Below are 7,725 nucleotides of genomic sequence, written 5' to 3'. Positions count from 1 at the left end.
TTGTTAATTGTTAAGTATTATTTTGAGTTGTACCAATTAATTGTTCGTATTCGAAAATGTTGTTAACAAAATATTTATTTGCCACAATAATGTAATCAATTAAAATTGAAGTAAACCCAATAAATATATATCGTTTTTTTAATATTATATAAAAAAATTCATACCAGAATAAATGTCGACTATAAGTTCTATACATAAAGCAAATAAAAAACACACACACACAGGTCCCATGTGTGTGGTAGTGGTGTTGGTTAGCTACAATAAAAAAGGTATTTTTGTACAAAAGGTACTGAATTTTTCTATCTTTCAGTTTCATCTTTAGCATAATACTCCGACTATAGAAGCGTTACGCTTTAATAAAGAAAAGATAAAAATGGGTTATGGACATCTACAAGACTACAACGCCGTTCCTCACCTTTCCTTTTTTTAATATGAGATTGAAATCTAATTTATTGTGGGATTCTAATGTTGAGCACATGCACCACTAGATTACTTGGCACATGATTGGGTTATCTAGGGTGTGTTTGGCGCGTAGTTTATTGAAGCTTATGGAAGCTTATTGGAGCTTGAGCTTATTATTTTAATAAGCTCCAAGTCATAAGCTTCGTTTGGTAGACAAAAAAATAGAGCTTATGAAAATCATAAGCTCTGAAAAAATAAGCTTATGAAAAAAAGTAGAGCTTATAAAATGAAAAATAAGCTCCAGCTAGTTTATCAAACATTTATAAAAAATAATAAGCTTCAGCTACCAGCTTTAAAAATAAGCTCCAGCTCCTGCTCATAAGCTCCAGCTCCAGCTACTTTCGTCCGAACACACCGCTAAAAGAAAAATGAAAATGACTCTTTAGGACAAAAGCTACACTAGATGCACTTACAACTATATTTATATTTTATGCAATGAATAAAAAAATGTTTCACATAATGAAACATTGTTTATTGGTCAACTTATTCGTTTACACTGCATCCAACCCCCATTCCACCAACTAAATAAAAAACGGTTAGTTTTTTCTCATGTGTCCCCGCCTCTTCCCTAATGCTAACCTACGCCAGGGTGTATCGTATTTTTATATATTATCTCTGCATCCTTCTTCAAAATTCATCATCATCATCACCACCACCTAGTTTTAATTTCCTCAAAGCCTGATCTAATCCAAATCTTTGATTTCAAGCAGTTTCTGATTCATTTCAATCGGAGCATGATATCGTGTTTTGCTGATGATTCGTTGTGATTATCGAATCGTAATTTTACAGTGAGTTCATTAACCGATTTAATTTCACAAAATGCGTTCGTTACGTAGGTTTATCAAGTCTACGACACGTAAGAAGCTGCTTGTTAAGTATGATCAGTTTTCGTTTACCGCCTTTGTTTATATCGTATTAATGCAACAAACGTTTTATTAGATTTAGGTTAGATCACAAGGTATTGGATCTATACATCTCAATATCTTTATTTATTATAAGTTGATTGACTTAAGTGTTTGTGAAAATGCCACATCGAGCTACTTATTTTTTTCCGAGGCAATTTTCTGATAGCATCACGAAGAATCCGTCTTTGAAATCTGAAGATCATGAAAAGTTATATGAAGAGACTACCGGTGTGGTGATTAGTAGTGATAGCAATGAGATTTCGAGTGTGTTATCGTATGGAGATCGGTACGGGAGCCGTGGGAATAAGAAGAAGCAGTTGGATCACGTGAGATTTAGTAAGATTGATGATCATCAGAAAAACGCTTGTGTCGAAACTGAGGAAGAGGATCGTGTTACTGATAGGAAAGATGGTGTTACAGGAGATGAAAGTAGATGGGGTACGTTGAGGAGATGGTGTAAGACGTATTACTTGCAGTTAACTCTAGCAAAAAGGCTAACACATCAAGCAACTATTGGTGAAGAACGTAGCTATGTTCAAGGGCATGTGTATGGTGGTGGTCATGGTGTTGTTAGCTATGATGCAGAGTCTGTTTCATATCGTCTTTGGGTATAATTTGCTTACCTCTATGGCTTTTCTTTGTTTGCGCATAGTGTTGTACTTAATGCTTCATACAGCTGGTTCACATAACATCTTCAGCCAAAATTAATACAGTATTTATTATTTGTAGAAGTTGACTTGTTTTATGTTCTAAAGCTGTCCATTAAATTAGATGCATGTGATCGTATTTTCATTCATGATTTCATTAGTTAATTTTGCTTCAGATTCTTTCCTTCTATTAAAGTCAGTTTTCACCGAGTATAACTAGATGAGTAGACACTGTTTTATAGCACTGATGTGTGAAAAGATAATATATACACTGATTAAGAAACTTAGCTTGGAACAAAGTCTTAACTTGGAACAACTTAGGTTGCATAGTTGCATTACCTATCAAGTCTTTCCTTGTAAGTTCCACCCAAACTGGTATTTATCTCATCGAAATAGTCGGTACCTCTAAAGCCCTTATTTTTATCCATGTTATGTATGTCAAAACTCAAAACTTGGCACTTGATCTTTTTTCACTTAAAATAGTAATAGGAAAAACTACACTACCCTTCGAAATGGTCATTCTGTAAATCTAGCTATCTCTTACTTTTTCTAATACATATTCCTTCACTTCATTTTAAGATTATTATACTTCTCATGGGGATTTAAAAACTTGTGATCACATTGTTTTCAGGTTAATGGTACCCTGTCTTACAATGATAAGGTATCAGATGGTTTCTACAACATTCTTGGAATGGACCCGTATATGTGGAGGATGTGCAATAACACTGAGGAGGGTAAACGTTTGCCATCTTTGTTGGATCTAAAAGCTGTTGACGCCAGTACTGCATCCATGGAAGTTATTCTTGTAGATAGATACAAGGACTCGCGGCTAAGGGACCTGGAGGATATGGCACAGGAACTATTTTTTTCAGCACAAAATACTCTAATGTTGGCTGAAAATATTGCAAAACTTGTTGCTGCAAGCATGGGGTATGCTTCCTTTTTAATGGTTACTGCATTGCTCTTTATCCACAACGTTTTAAATACATTTAAATCTCTTTTTTTTTTTTCAAATTTAGGGGATCTTTTTCAGTTGAGCAAGGCGAACTTAGTATACAATGGGAGTCAGCTAGCAAGAGAATGAAGGAACTTCAGAATAGTATATTGGTCCCCATTGGCAGCTTGTCTGCTGGTCTCTGTAGGCACAGAGCTATACTCTATAAGGTTATTATTGACCTCAACTTTGTTACTGAACAAAATTCTTTTCTTGTTTGTTATTTTTATATTTGAAGGTGTGTAGTTTATTGTGAAGCAAAAACATATGTTGGTCATTTTTATAAGTATAATCTATAATCTACATGTTACTGTTGACATAGTAGCATAACTTTAAATTAGTCGCTAAGTTTACACTGTCAAGTATTCCAGTATTGTGTTCTCTTAAGAACAGTTGTGTTTCTTGAGTGTTTGCTGCTTAACTTATATTAATGGAGGCTGAGATTTTTTTTGTATGCAGAAACTGGCTGACTATGTCGGATTGCCTTGTCGGATAGCCAGAAGCTGCAGATACTGTGCTGAAGACCATAGGTCATCGTGTCTTATCAGAATTGAAGATGATAAGTTGATAAGGTCCAACACTATACTATATACTTAATTACAGCCAATGATAAAACATGTGCATTTTCTTATAAGACATGTGGTGACAAGTAATATGGTTTGAACTATGAGATAGGGACATTTCACTTTTTCACAGTTACTCATCATGTAATTATTTAGTTAAACAAGTCACAGTTCGTCCCCCATCGTCTGTTCAATGCTAAATATAACTCACATACCATACTCTTTTGAATATAGTGCATTTGATCACTTTTTTCTTAATCAGGGAGTACGTGGTTGATCTAATTGGTCAACCAGGACATTTCCATAATCCAAATTCATCAATAAATGGAGATATGCTTTCTGCAGTACCTTCACCAGGTCAGAGTTCACATACAAAAGACGTTCAACAAGCTTATGCTGGCCATGCATCCTTTTCTGAAGTAAAGCGTGCACATGTCTCAGCTGAAAACACTTTATGTTCAGGTACTTTTATGTTTTACTAATTTTGAAATGGTAATGGTCAGTATTTATGTATCTTGAATTGCTAAACAATTATTTATGTAGCTTAGATTGCTAAAACAGTATTAACCATAGGGAATAATGGAGTACACTTTCCTGTAACTTCACCAAGATACCTTACACTTGAGCCTTCTCTTGCAATGGACTGGCTCGAAATTGCTTGGGACGACTTACGTATCAAGGAGCGTATTGGTGCTGGTACCTACTTGTGAACCTTCCTTATTATTAGTTATTATATTTACATGAAATTCTTAAATTAAAATTAAATGTGAAGAAATGAGAATGATCGGCAAAACAAATTTCTTTCAATCTGTAGGTTCATTTGGGACAGTGTATCGTGCAGAGTGGCATGGTTCGGTTAGTACTGTAATAGTGCATACGGTGTTTTAAAGTTACTGTTCATTTATATATTTTTGATACAGAGTTTTGATTTATAAGAAGAAACAATTGGTTTTGTGGTAGGATGTTGCTGTTAAGGTGTTTACAGGCCAGGATCTTCTTCATGATGATCAATTGCGGGAGTTTCTTAGGGAGGTATGTCTCTAGATTATGATTTTGCTATCTAAGTTCCGTCCGCTTTTGTGAACTATAACTAACCGTGTACTTACACTTGTCTTGTAAGGTTTCAATCATGAAACGTGTGCGCCATCCTAACGTGGTTCTCTTCATGGGCGCTGTTACAGTGCACCCACGTTTTTCAATCGTGACCGAGTATCTGCCTAGGTGAGTCATGTTTTGTGTTGTAGCTTCTGAAAACTGAACACCAGGTGCAAGTGTGTGTGTGTGTGTGTGTGTGTGTGTGTGTGTGTGTGTGTGTAAGTGGGTTAAAAGTCTCGGCCCATTACTTATGATAGGGTCTTCTTAGGTTGTAATTTTTCTCAGTCAGATCAAATGGGTTGAACGGGTTATAAGGTTCACATTTTCCTTTCATTGTAATGAATACATTCTTCTCTATTAATCTATATTTAGATAGATAGAGATTTATATTATTATTGATATCACCTGTTTGATCACTATATTGATTTGTATCCAACTCTGAACCCGCCCATCTTGCTACCTCAAAATGGTCCTTAACTTTTGTCTCATGTTAATGTTACAGAGGTAGTCTGTTCCGCCTTTTACACCAGCCAGCCTCTGGAGAAATAGTGAGCATGAAGAGACGGATACATATGGCTTTGGATGTGGTTCGTACAATGCCTCTTAATATCTCTTACATAGTTTAGTTTTTTATTACCTTTTTAGTATTATGTTTTATATTATATATTATATTATATTATATTATATATTATATTATTTTATATTTGTTACTTCATAATTGCCATTTAAATGAATGTGGTTTTTCTTTTTTATTTTGAACTGGGATAAACAGTCAGAGTAACGTTGTAATGCGTACTATATACAGGCAAAAGCGATCAATTATCTCCATTGTCATAATCCTCCTATTGTTCATTCGGATCTTAAATCTCCAAATTTATTGGTTGACAAATATTGGAACGTAAAGGTATATAAACTAGTAAAAACTCGCGTGTTTATTTATTTGCTTAATATAAGCCAGCGTTTAACTAACTTGTTATACTTCAATTTCTGAAACACAGGTCTGTGATTTTGGATTATCAAGATTTAAAGAGGATACATTTATATCATCAAAATCCATTACTGGAACTGTAAGCTTCGCTCATCCATTTCTTTACATATTAATACTTATGATGCCATCTTTATTAAGTCTCTTATATGAAGGATATAAAACTAATCAGCTTGTTCATAAAATGAACTAAAAAGAAATACCCATGACATGCTTGTGCATTATGCATACTATGTTCGTTTCATATTTTTTAAAGAATTGTGTTTTCGTTATGACTTCAGCCTGAGTGGATGTCTCCCGAAGTCCTTCGAGGGGAGCCTGCAGACGAGAAGTCTGATGTGTACAGTTTTGGTGTCATTCTATGGGAACTTGTGACCATGCAACTACCCTGGAATGGGCTTGGTGCTGCTCAGGTAAAAAAAAAAAAAACCTGTTTTTAGTGACTTGGATACAACGAACAAAATGTGGTATTCCTCTCATTCGAGTGGATACAATAACTTATGTCTTTTTCACATTCAAGTTTTATCTATTGACGTTAAATGGATCTAACTTTCAGGTTGTTGGAGCAGTGGCATTTCAGAACAGGAAACTTACAATACCTCCTAATACCTCTCCGGTACTAACTTTGTACATGGAATCTTGCTGGGCCGAGTAAGAAACTTCATCATCATCCTATAGTTCCATAATCCAGCCTTCATTACCTCTCTTTTATTTACATTATGTATCTGAACAAGTTTTAACTAAATTTTATGACAACAGCGACCCTGTGAAGCGTCCAAACTTTAAAAGCATATTGAGTACATTGAAGAAGTTACTAAAGTCTCCAGAACTTAATGACAAGCCCTTGAAAAAATCAACTTGCTCATAAGTCTTGGAACAATTTCTCTCCATAGAAATGGATGGTATTACTGGTTTACTTTATATCAAGTACTCCATATTATCATTCAGAAATCAAGACTTGCGTTGAAAATCATGATTAGCAAAAAGGAACTGAAATAAGCTATGAGACCTTGGACTTTATGGAATAATCAAAAGTCTGTTTGTCAGACAAACAATTTGATGTAAAATGTTGCAGTATTGTTTATGTACATATTCACTTTAGCATTTGATAATATTGAGAACATTGTATGTGACAAATCAGGTGATTTGTTGTAAAGTAAATACAGTATACTCTATGGAATGTTGTACTCCGTAATACATACTAGACCTTTACATCTTGAATAACTACGTAATACATACTAGACCTTTACATCTTGAATAACTAGTTAATCAGTGTACCCCAAATGAAACTCGAGATTCCAAACCTTTTTGGTTTCTCGCATGTGAGTTGCTATTTCCGGTCGGGTGTCGGATTTTGAGGTAGTGGTGGGTGATGTTATATATATATATATATATATATATATATATATATATATATATATATATATATATATATATATATATATATATATATATATGTGTGTGTGTGTGTGTGGGCATAAACCCTACAAGTGAAGATGTGCTAAGCCAAAGAACATGGGCTAACTTATAGGCTAATAATAGCTAGTCTAACAGGTGATTGTTTGTGCATTTCAACGATTTGTTTGGAGTGGTAGGTGGTTGTTTGCAAGGTTAGTGGTAACATTTGTTTGTAAGGTAGATGTTTGATTGCAAGTAGTGGCGGATTTAGTGTTTTTTTTCCGGAGGGTGCAAACATTAAAAGTTCAGAAAACGGGGGTCAAACGTCGAAATTTATCATTTAGATACACTATAATAAATTCAATTGTCAATGTTTGGACTGTACACATCGGCTCCTACACATATCTGCCAATGCTTGCAAGGTTAGTAGCAATAGTTCTTTGCCAAGGTTTTTGTAGTAGCAGTGGTGGATGGTTATATGGAATGTTTGTAGTAGTTATTGTTGGAGAATAATAAATAATCTTTGCAAGGTTTTTAGTTACCGGTGTTGTTTACAGTTTTTTTAATTTCTTTCAAGACTATTATGTGTCTTCTTCGGCTGCCGTGCACAGAGCTCTTTGTCTTTTTCTCTTCTCGATGCTCAATGGCCAATGATATGCTTTTCTCGTGGTTTTCG

At 34.6% G+C, this 7,725-nt stretch overlaps 1 pseudogene; it reads left to right on the top strand.

Moving 5' to 3' along the window:
- The first annotated feature begins 1,486 nt into the window (after positions 1-1,486).
- Positions 1,487-6,721, top strand: LOC139869274 (serine/threonine-protein kinase CTR1-like; annotated as a pseudogene).
- Positions 6,722-7,725: the final 1,004 nt, after the last annotated feature.

The sequence above is a fragment of the Rutidosis leptorrhynchoides genome, chromosome 9, assembly GCF_046630445.1.
Source record: "Rutidosis leptorrhynchoides isolate AG116_Rl617_1_P2 chromosome 9, CSIRO_AGI_Rlap_v1, whole genome shotgun sequence".
In the NCBI taxonomy this organism is placed as follows: domain Eukaryota; kingdom Viridiplantae; phylum Streptophyta; class Magnoliopsida; order Asterales; family Asteraceae; genus Rutidosis; species Rutidosis leptorrhynchoides.
The sequence above is the reverse complement of the archived record's forward strand: the minus strand, read 5'-3'. Positions and strand labels throughout refer to the sequence as shown.